We start from the raw sequence: 12330 nt of genomic DNA on the forward strand, positions 1-12330 counted from the left end.
CTTGTATATTTAAGGACAAATGAGTAGAAGCATTTGATTTTCTCTTTTGTATCGTTATTTCTTGTCCCTCTGTAGTATTTTTATTCTTCTCTGATTGAAAGTATTACAGTCCTTTCGTTGTCTTCCCATATGGATGTCTTTCCCAACCTTGTTTTCCAACTGTTCTCCTGACTGCCTTTGCATATGTTTGTCCTTTACATGTTTTTCACTTAGTGATTCATTTCTCTTAGTGAGAATAGTACTGTAGGAGAATATGTCAGTGATAGACAAAAAATGTTAAAACACACTCTTATTTTCTCTCAGAATTTTTATTGCTTCTAACACTGTTTGCATTGTTATCTGTCACAGCACATTGAACTGTGGTTTTAATTTCAAGACCTTTTCTCTGATGAGATGTAAAGTTAGTATAGAACTCAACACACTGCTCCTTTCTACACACATTACCTTGTGTTTGCCAATGCTCAGTGACATCTGTTTGACATACAGACTTAGACTCTCAAGACCTCTGGGCCTCCTCGTTGACCTGCACCAGCACGAGATTTCATTCAGCCTTTCTCAGTTTAGATGAAATGAAGGCTGTGGCTCTTACTTTAAAGTAGGTTTAATGTTTCTGTAGGCAGCACGCTTATGCTTAATTGACTCAGTTGAAAAACTGAGTGTTTTTTCCAAGACAATATACATTTTGGGCACTGATAAATGCTTGTAACTTTACATTTACTTAACAAGGTATTTTTCTCTGAAAGTAAGAAATTGATATATTTGAGAATACTCTTAGAAATACATCGAGACAATCATACTTTTTGAAAATGTCAAATATTTTATTTCATGACTTAGGCTGCTCACTTTGGATGTTGGAGAACTGTTTCAGTTCCTCCCTTTCCCCAAAGAGGATGTGAGCTCACAGGATTTAACTCCTGAAACAGACAATTTTTGCTTAGTGAGAGAGGGCTCTCAACCTCCACTCGAAATTGCTCCACTTTAAAATGGAATACTTAAACATTCTTTGGCCCATAAAGAGGGAATGTGTATTATAAAGCAAGACTTTGGATTTGTTTGTTTCAGTATTTTCCATCAAGAAGAACTGTGTGTATCTCCCGTACTGGCAGAAATGTGGGGGGTCTGTTGTTTTGACTGGCACTGCTGGATTTAAGTGCGTGTGTTTAAATTCCACTTTAGACACCTACATCCTTCTATGAAACTGGAGTTAAATGCTTCCTGACACAGGGAACAAGTTGAACAAATTTTGGGCCTTGACACTGAAGACACATAGTGAAGGCACCTAAATTCTGCAATTGCACACATGTATGATCTTTGGGGCTATTTATAAACTTATATTGTTTTTCCATTTAGCTCAAGCATGTGATTTGATTAATTAGCATTAGATGTTTTGATTCTCTTACTTCAGGTTTGAGAAAGCTCTTGTGAACTCACATCCTTTCAGCATATGAACACCTCGTATTTCAGGTTTGCACTCTTATTTCTATTTAAATCAGTGGCTGTAGGAATAGGAATGTTTGCATGTTTTGTTTGAATTAAGAGAAATTTGTTTCTCTAACATTAAAGGAGGAGTTCCTTGAACTCCTTTGAATTGTTTGGGGTCTGGTGGCTTTCAAAGCTATTATCAGAGTATTTGTTCAAAGGTGAGTAGATTTAACTGATAGGAACTATCATCCTCTAACAGGAAGTCCTTGTTATCTAACTATGGAATATGCTTCCTGTGGTTCAGGGTTAGGTAATACTCCATTAATCTCATCAAGTCTACATTTTCATTTAGATCCATATGTTGACACATGTGTGGAACAGTGACAGAAGTCAGCTAAAGTAAGATGGTCACACAGCTTTTTAAAAGAAACAGTTTCTGAATTATTGGCATGGATAATCTGATGATGATTTTTTAATATTGTGGAATTTCAGGATTACAAATAATTACACTTTACTCTTTTTAGCCTAGTCATTACTAGGAAAATAAAATAAGTTTCCTACAGTAATATGTATCAATTTTAGTTCTGGACTTGAGATTATTTTATGCTTAGTCACATATCAGTTTGAAAAGCCATTTAATTAAACTTGTTCCTTCAGAATTTGAAGATTTAGCTTCAGACACATTCATACTCTTGTAAAAGTAATGGTCTGAACTATAACTGAAGTGAGGTGGAATGTTAAAAATTCCTCTGAAATTTCTCAGTACAGAATTGGAATGCAGAATTGGAATTGCTAGCATGTGCTCTTGCACTGAGGGACCAGGCTTCCTGACTTAAGATAGGATTTATCCTTGCTAAAGATGAACTTATACTCACAGCTCTTGGTGTTAAGGCTTGGTGTCAACCATCAGAGCATCAGTGCCAGTTTTAATTTTTGAGGAAGCCAAAACCACTTCAGTGAAAATTTATCATCATGGTAAGTTTCTCTAAATACAGGTTTTTTTCACTAAGGTATCAAAAAGATTGTGTTTGTCTCAAGTCACTTTGAAATAATTGACAAGAGGTTTAGTGTAATGGATTTTCAAAATAATATTTTCCTATACTTCTTGCATAATTTTATCATAAACATAGTAGGATGGAGGAATGCATTCCTTTACATTATTTTTCTTTAATTTACTTTTAAGTCATTGAAGCCTAAATTATACTTTTCTGTTTGATCTAATACAATATGTTTGACTAAGGACCATACTAAAGTATTCCTATTTTTTAAAATATTCTCCGATTCTCTGAATATTTTTAAAATATTCTCTAATTTTTTATTCTCTGTATAGAATTTTTTTACCAATGACATTCCTTGTGTTTATTCAGGAAACACTTCTGTCCGGGAAGTTGGAATTTGTTCCTCCCTTTGATTTTTGTATGACTGGAAATCTTCTATTACATTCTCTCTTACAAAAGAGGAAAGCCCAATAATTCCATTGGTACTTCTTTTACTTTCTCTGTGCCAGTGATGGCTCTGTAGACAAGAGAGCCCCTCCAGCTGCTGCTAAAAAGTCTTTCTCTTCTAATTTCAATGGAGAATGAATCAGGTTTCACAAGAATGGATGACAGCTTTCAGGTCAAAAGCACAAGTATGTTGCTGTGTGATGCAGATGTATCTCAGCATACTTTTCTGTCTGTTCCTTGTGCAGAGAGTCCTGTTGTAATGTATTATTGTCCAGTACTGCAGTCTCGGTCTGCAGAGCCAATACTACTACAATTAAGTGGTCTATAAAAACTGAGAATTTCTGAGAATGCTGAGATTTCAACAAGTCTTTGTTCCCATTAAATACAAAATCTATAGTTCTAGAGTTCTATTTGAAATTTGCTTTAAAACATTTTCCATTTAGAAAGTGAAGCTGTTTCCTTTGATTCAACATGAGCTGAATTCCCTCTTTCTACAGCTCTTAAAGCTTATTCCTTCAGGGAGAAGGAAGATCTCCGTTTCACCTGAAAATTATTCACAGGCTGCAATTGAAGGCAGTGTGACTGTATCTTGTGTGAGGTCTTCCCCTGAGGTCTTCCTGTGTAGTACTTGCAAGATACTTCACATCTTAACTCACACCTGTATCAGAATTTGCACCCCTAAAATGAGACTACTAGCTGGAAGAAGACTATTTGGGGTGCTACAGAGCTGGTAGCAGTCAGCATCCTCTGGGAGGTGCTAGTGCTTTACAGTATTCCCAGACTGTACTTTGTGGGGCCTATCTTCCTAAGGAGGCTATTGATTCATAGAGAACTTGGGGAAGATGAGGATGAGAAGACCTGAAAAACAGGTCTCTTAAAAGCATTATACTCATTAAATTCAAAGCATTAAAACATTATAATTTTGTCCTTTTTTATCAGTTCTCTGTGTGGCACTGTTACAGTATTTAGAATTGCTGCTAATTTAAAAAAAATAGAATCTTTACAAATTTCCTTTTTTAGTAGAAAATGGAAGATTTTTAACAAAAAACCCCAGAACATTTAACTACATTTAACAGTTCCTGTGACAGCGTGTCCATCTCTGATGATACTAATCAAGAAAACCATCTCAGTCACTTATTTTTATCCAAGCCTACTTGCACATACTTTGTTTTTAACTGGCATCATTATGATCCTGCAGCAAAATCTGGAGGTGATCCTCAGTTCATTCAGAGAACAAATAATGTAAAGAAAACAAATTTAGCAAGGCTATATCCATAAAGTAAGTTCTTTTCGTATTTTCTTGTCAATCTATCACATTCTTAGTGGCTATTTAAGCTTGCTAAAAAGAGACATTATTGTAGCACTGGATCATTTGAGTTTCATTTTCGCAGTGTAAATAACTGAGATAACTACGGTGGCTACACAGTGACTGCTTTCTATACTCTCCCTGCTCTTGCTCTGGAGACCTCTCTTATTGTCTCTGCTCCAGGTGGAATAGTTTCTGCAGCTATGCTTACATGGCTTTCACCTATATATTATAAAGCTCCTGCTGTCTTTTTTGCACAGATTAGAAACCACATTTGTTTATGTGGCAAACCTGTAGCAAATGAAAAAAAGAAACAAAGGTTACATTGAATATTTGTATAGTTATCTTTTCCATGCTCTTGTGAATACTTAAAAAAATAGCAGACCTTTTGTATCACTTTGAGCTATTTCAAGTATTTAGCTTCTTTTAAAGCAATAGTAAATAGTAAAACTTTATAGTAAAAGGACTTTATCTTAGTATTATTTTTAGGTTTCAGGCTTTAATCTAACTTGCAACATCATAATATTGTATTTTAAAAACTTTCTCAAAATATATTTTTAGTTTGTATTGAAGTGCCTTTTAATCTTTTAATGGTCTGACATATTAATGCCAAGGTTCTGGGGATTTTTTTTAAACTATGTTTATTTAAAAGAAAGATACTGAATATATGGCCTGATTCTCAAAATTGCTTGATAGTTGTAGTGCCCAGAAAGCCCAAAATTACAGACTTTTTTTCAGATCTATTAGCCTAGGAAGTTTTCACAGTTCTTGAGGTGAACATAAGCTCATTCTAAATGAAAACAAAGCAGAGTCACCTCTCGGGCCAACTAGTGTCTGTATGCCAGCTTTCAGTCTGGGAGTATATAAATAGCAGTAGAAGTAGGAAGAAGCATTTGACCAGATGCATGGCTTTGAGCAATTGCATAGCAGTACATTACTGAGCCTTCTCAGAAAAGCTAATTGCTTCAGACTGAGACATTGCACTACTTCTGCAGGTCTTGGTCACAGCGTCTGATTACACGGCTTCACTCTGCCCCCTTTCCTGGCAGCTTTGCTGCCTTGGTTCCCTGGATCACTGGCTTCTGGTACAAATCACGTGGCATTGTACCTGTTCGGTCCTGCCACAAGCCTTGGCTTCCCAGACAATGTACACATTACCCAGATCTAGCCAACAAATCCAGGAAGTCCTCGTGGTTCTGCAGGATTCCTGTCCTTCCCTTTAGTGTTTCCCTACTTCAACTCAGGTTTTACAGTGTCTTGGACAGTGAGGTACCTGGGCAACAGCTACACTGGGTACTGGAGCTTGATGCAGAAATTTTGAAGCCCTTCAGGCAAGAGAAATAAGAGGGACTTTACGCTGAGTTTTCTAAGTTACTCTGTATTCTTACTTAAGTAAGAAAGAACACCCAGACTTATGCAAAACAGTAACATTTAAGCACTTGATTTCCTTCTGAGTGTTTTGGGGGGATTTGAGCTAGACCCGGACTCTTTTGACAATAAAGATGGTTTTTCTCCTTGAGAAAGCATGTCCTTTAAACCTCTCATCTGAAGGTTTAGAATCCAGCTCTGGCATTTATTTTCACTCCCTCAAGTCTTTAATTTTCCTCTTTTATATCTCTGCAGCCACCATAAGGAGAAGCAATTTTCTAACCTAACTCCCTGTATAACTTTTTCTGTTATTGATTTTCTCATAAGGAGAAGATCTGGTTTCCAATTTCCCGTCCTGAAGCATGCCAGTTCTGATTTTAAAAAACAACTCCAGAAAGTAAAATGGATACTATTAGGATTGCACACACAACAGAGAGTTCATAACACGCAGGTTTTGTAGCTTTTAACATATGGAAGCAGCACATCTGAATTTTGCTGCAGATAGAAATACTCTATTCAGTACTGGATGGAGAAAATCAAACCAGCAGATTAATTTTCATTTCAATCAATAAAACAAAATGGAAGGCATGAAGTATTTTTTTCTGTTTTGCACATTATAGCCTAATTTGGTGAGATCAGGAGGACAAAGGCCTAACTCTATGAGGGGTCTTGGGTATCACAATATGAAGTAAGTCTAGCTGCCTTCCTGCATGTGTTGGTTAATGCCTAAGGGTTCTACTATTATATATTCTGAAGGTGCAAGCACAGCCTCCTACTCAGACTTACCTGTTCCAGAGGGGACCTCAGAAATACAGATGGGAAACTTTAAACTACGTTGCAGCAATTTTGAACAGAATTCTGAGTGTCTGAACTCAGAAAATGCAACAGGTCTCCGCTAGGTTTGTTAAGTACAGGAACATAAAATTTCATGCCTAATTTAAGTTAAACTGATGGTATTAGGTTTACTCACTGAAACATGTGACCTAGTTTTCAGAGATTCTGTAGACCCAAGCAGATCTCTTGGGTATGCATATATCCCTTTCTCCAGTATAATCCAGTTTGTTGCTGTAATGCAGAGGAACTGTCATGCTCCCATTTTCTGCCTTGCTTCTTCCATTTTTATTGTGGTCTTAGATATGTTTGTTCCAGCAACTGAGCAATTGGATTTTGTGAGTAATCTTTTTAAATGTTGACATTTAGCAGCTGTTGCATGAAGAGTAGAGGCACACCTAAAGCAGAGGTAGGACTTTCCAAGAGGTTAAGATCATCACAATTCCTAGGTAATCTCTGTGCATTCATGAATTATAGCCTTCAGCTTGATGTGGGAATCACATTACAGTGCTGACTGCTAGAGTGGAGTTGATATGCCCTTCAAATGTAAAGAGTGGCTGTTTTGGAAGTCTAAATTACATACATGTACTCAAGATTACCTTGAAATCTAGCATGTCCTGTGCTGATGTGGAATAGCACTTGTGACTTACAGTCAGGCAGTGGTCTGGAGATTCATTTTCCATTTCATAAAATGGCTTTTTAAGTGCTAGCAAGAGAAGGTCCCATCTTTTGGGAAGATGGAACTTGCAAATCAAGAATCAATTTATATCTCAAATGTTAGTTACTCAACACTTATCCTAGCCAGAACAAAGCACCTTTTGCACTTCTAGGGACCTGCATGGAGAGCTTAATTCTCTCTTTAGGGAGGCTGTGGGAGGTCTCATGGGTCAATAAAATGTGGCTGTGTGAAGTTGCCATTTGACAATTATTTTGGTGGGGACATACTGCAGCCACTGAACTGCAACACCATCTAGTTTATGTAACATTCATGCTTGTCATTGACAGAAATGTCAATTGAAAGCGTTGAATTTAGAAAGGACTGTTCGAGGAAACTTCTTTTTTTATTTAAGAAGTGTTTATCATTATTTAAAGGAAATATGAAATGATCTGATTTACATGAGTCACAAGTCAGATAGTTTGGAAAAAAACTACATGTGAATGTTTGTGGGGGCAGAGACTACAGGATGAAAAGCTGGGGAGGAAAAAATTTGGGGTTGCAATGAAGACAAAAGCAAATTATGAAAAAGCAAACTGTTGGGGCAACTCTGGGGAGAATGGCCAGGTGTGTAAAACTGAAGAAATAGGAGGAACTAGGTTTGTTTGATAGAGGTCTGTTGCTTCTTACCACATACCAAGATCTTGGAGAAACCCATCTATTACAAGCCTGTGAACCTGGGGTCCTTCTGCAAGACCTGAAATTAGGCTTTTTATCTTAGAAGCTGGGAGAGCCACTTACCCTAGGTGATCATCTCGATCTCCAGGTCCCAAGCTCCATCTCCAGCAAGCTGAGAAGGGCATTAGACAATGCAAAGCAACCTTCAACTTTTGCCAGCCACTTTTTGTTTTGTCAGTGAAGAATAATGCTGGCAGACTCTGGCTTCCTGCTTCCTTTGCAGGTGCTCAGCACAAAAGCAGTCAGTCAGCTGGGAGGGCAGAGGGCAGGTGGCTGCTGCTGAGTTACGGGGGCTGTTCTGGGCTCTCCTCAGTTTGGACTGTGATACTGCAACACCCACTTTGTGAAAAGTCCTCATCTGAGGCTACTGATTTTGTTTTGGCTATGTCATTTCACTGGATACCATTACCTGCCCTACAAACATGTCTTGAAGATTACTTTACAAACGACTTCAAGAAAGTGATATAGAGAATGAATGCTTAAAAATAGCTATTTTCCTGTGACACTGAAATGGATAAGATGACAAATCCAAACCTAAAGATGTATCTTCACAAGGGTATTTATTTCACATTTAGCAGTTTAGCTACTGCTCATAAAAGAAGCTGCAGCAAACTAACAATGCAAACCAATTAGAGTGTACTGACTGCCAAGACAGTGTTTGTTCTTTGGTTTGTTTTGAAGGTTCTTTCAGTTCACTGCTTATTGATGTAGTACAGACAAAAGGGAAGCTTTTAATGTATGGCAGCCCTTCTGTTGTGTTTCACACCAGGACCAAGTAGTCCTTTTGCCTTCAGGCCTTATCCAGCTGTGGAAAAAACTGTGGGCATTTTTACCTGCACATCCCTGGCTTCAGCAGCAGCAGAACATGGCAGTGGTACTCCAGTGCTGTGTCAGCCAGCACAGGGCAGATCCCTGTGCCTTTGGGGAAGAAGTAAAAGTTCAGGACGGACTTGTGAAGTATCCCCTGAAGGGGTACCTGAACCAGGAGGCATCTGGGCTAGCCTATTTTATTAACACAGTGAGGTAAAAGCAAATTCTAGAAGACCCAAAGAAAAAACAGCAGGTTTCATGAGTAGCAAAAACCAAAAGAAATGAGTTACCTGTGGATTTAAATCTCATAGCTGGATGCTGTGGTATTTAATGACACTACCCATGTTTTATGCTACGGCAATAAGGACATTCAGGATGTACTCACTCCTCTATGTGGTAACTGGCACCTGAAGTGGGTTCAGCCATTCATTCAAGAGGGATGCCTATGGAATGTCCCTCTCCATCTCCTCTGCATGCTTTTGCAAAATCTGTAGGAACCTAACATCTATAACATGACATTAAACAAGTTTTATATTGATTACCAAGAACATACCCATGCATACAGAGTTAGTAAGTGTCATCTCCATAGGAAACTTGCCAAACCCCAGACATCTAGCAGTACTTTTATTGTATTTGTTTGGAAAAACTGGGTGGCATTTCATCAGAGAGCAGCCCACAGTGGGCCTCTCTCGGCTGCTGATAAAGCCAGGCCCTCAGAGCTGAGAACAACTTCCTTTTCACAGGGCTGACAAGGGAGAGGTACAAGAGCATCTCTCTGGCATCAGCAGCCAACCTGTCTACATTGGCAGTGTTTTTAGTGTGCCACTTACTAGAGTTAGGGTTATAAAACCTTACAGTGAAGTAATTTTATGAATCCACCTGGAAGCAAAGCATCATTTAAAGCAGTTTGTTTCAGTTTTATCATTAGGTTGTTGAGATGACACTTATGACAAATGACTCAGAATTATGTCATGGTGATAGAGCATTTAATTGCCTAACAAGGCAATTCTACAAGGGAATCCTACAGGGGTTATTATACCTGGTGATTGAACTTCGTACCTATCTGCAGGATACACTGAAAGTACAGCTGTAACACTGCCAGGCAGCACTCCCTTCTCATCTGCTCCACTACATCAAGATATACCCTTACATGCCAGCAGCATTTTGTGAGGGAATCAATCTGCCTGTGTCTTGCTGAGTTTCCACTTACCTTCTTAAACAAGTACATCTGTGCTTTTTAATACTCCATAGAGTTTGGAAGTGGAACAATTGTTAGTTTACTTCCTGCAGGCATTCAAAGCATGACATTTCTTCCATGGCTTTCCCAAGCATTTCCCTGCCAACATCCTCTGAAAGCTCTCCTTCCCCTTCCCGCTACACTGATGGGAACTGTTGCTGCTGACAGTCAGCTCTTCTCGATCAATGGTCCACAACAAAAAAGTCACCCACTTGCCCCCACTTGGCCACATGTCACAGGAGGATAGAGGGAGGACTCCTGACGACACGGCATCATACGTGAGGAAAACAAGGTGGGGAAACAAATTTTGTCTCCAGTCTAGGGAAGATGCAAGCATCTCTTAACTGAAGGGTGTGGGACACTGCACCTTTTTAGTCATCCAAGTAAGAACATGTTAGTCTGCCTGCTTTTCACAGTAATGCAACATGAGCCATTAGTGCTGTCAAGGATAATTTCCTCCTTTGCAATTCTGAACAAGAAGGAGAGAAGAATCAAAGGAGGAAGTGCTTGAACAACATGTAGTAGTTCAAGTCCAGAGGAGGGCCACAAAGTTGACAAAGGGACTAGGACAACTCTCCTACGAAGGCAGGTTGGGAGATTTGGGGTTGTTTAGTCTGGAGAAGAGAAGGTTGTGTGGAGTCCTCATAGCAACCTTCCAGTATCTGAAGGGGGCCTACAGGGAAGGTGGAGAGGGACTCTTCATCCAGAACTGTAGTGACAGGACAAAGAGTAATGGATACAAACTGAAAGAGGGGAAATTTAGGTTAGATATACATAAGAAATTCTTTGCTGTGAGGGTGGTGAGACACTGGAAGAGGTTGCCCAGAGAAGTTGTGGATGCCCCAACGCTGGCAGTGTTCAAGGCCAGGCTAGATGGATCATTGAGCAAGCTGGTCTAGTGAGAGGTGTCCCTGTCCATGGCAGAGGGGTTGGAACTAGATGATCTTTAAGATCCCTTCCAACCCAAACCACTCTATGACTCTAAGATGCTGACAGCAAGTGTTTTCAAGGCTGTGTTCAGTATCTCACAAGGTTGGAAAGAGAAAGATGAGAGCTTAGCAACGTTATAACTGAAGAAAATCTCACCATAAACAAGACAACTTGGGAAAACAAGGATGAGTAGCATTCCTTCATTTTCTTAAATGAAGAATTATTTTCCATCTGTATAATTGAAAAAAGTTCTATAAAAGCATAACTTTCAGCCAAAGAGGTTCTGCTCTGATATTCAGCAATTTTCATGAAATATCTAAAGTATTTTAAAAAGACTCACTGATATTTTCATAAAATATAGATGTAAGTGTATAAAGAAAATAATTATGATTTCATTCAAATTGTAAGTTGGGCATACTCCAAGACAACACAGGCCCAGTTTTCATGAAATTGTACATTGTATTTCATGAGTTGTTCAGACCTCATATTTTACAATATTCATTAAGTTTCATAGCAATATTCATGACATTTAATAGTAATGTGCATACAATATTAAACAAAGCATAAAAAAAACCATCACAGCCACAAGCTTAATAAATCACAGGAATATAAACTCTCTTCCACGTTGTAAGAGAACAGACATCTTCCTTCATTTTTCTTATATTTCATTAAAGCAAGTCAAGCAATGTTTCATAGTAGACTCACAAAATAGGTCTTAAATTCTCACCAGCCGTTCATAGGCTGGCCATTCAGAATTACACAAAGCATGAAGACAGCACTGCTGCAGCTTCACTGAAATTCACTTTAAATTATTAATAATAAAAAATAGCCCCCTCCTGTTGCAGCAGGAATGCTGCTCTGACAGCCTCCATCAGAGACAGCATAATGTTCTTTGGAGAGAGCGGCTCTCCAAGTGCTCATAATTTCTGCCTCTGTGCCTTCAAGTCCATAATCTTAACACTAACATCTGTTAAATGGAAATCTCCAGCCTTGCAACGTGCCTTTCAGTTTTCCACATTCATACTTCATCCTTACCTTGCAGCTGAGGGGAAGGCTGTGGTCTATCTGGACTTCAGCAAAGCCTTTGACACCGTCTCCCACAGCATACTGCTGGAAAAGCTGGCAGCCCATGGCTTGGACAGGGGGACTCTCTGCTGGGTTAGGAACTGGCTGGAGGGCCGGGCCCAGAGAGTGGTGGTGAATGGTGCTGCATCCAGTTGGCAGCCGGTCACTGGTGGTGTCCCCCAGGGATCAGTGTTGGGCCCAGTTCTGTTTAATATCTTTATTGATGATTTAGATGAGAGGATTGAGTCCACCATAAGCAAATTTGCAGATGACACCAAGCTGAGGGGGAGTGTCGATCAGATGGAAGGCAGGAGGGCTCTGCAGAGGGACCTGGACAGACTGGAGAGTTGGGCTGATTCCAACGGGATGAGGTTCAACAAGGCCAAGTGCCGGGTCCTGCACTTTGGCCACAACAACCCCCTGCAGCCCTACAGGCTGGGCACAGAGTGGCTGGAGAGCAGCCAGGCAGAAAGGGACCTGGGAGTTTGGATTGACAGGAAGCTGAACATGAGCCAGCAGTGTG

Source organism: Pseudopipra pipra, chromosome 5 (assembly GCF_036250125.1).
Source record: "Pseudopipra pipra isolate bDixPip1 chromosome 5, bDixPip1.hap1, whole genome shotgun sequence".
NCBI classification, from domain to species: Eukaryota; Metazoa; Chordata; class Aves; order Passeriformes; family Pipridae; genus Pseudopipra; species Pseudopipra pipra.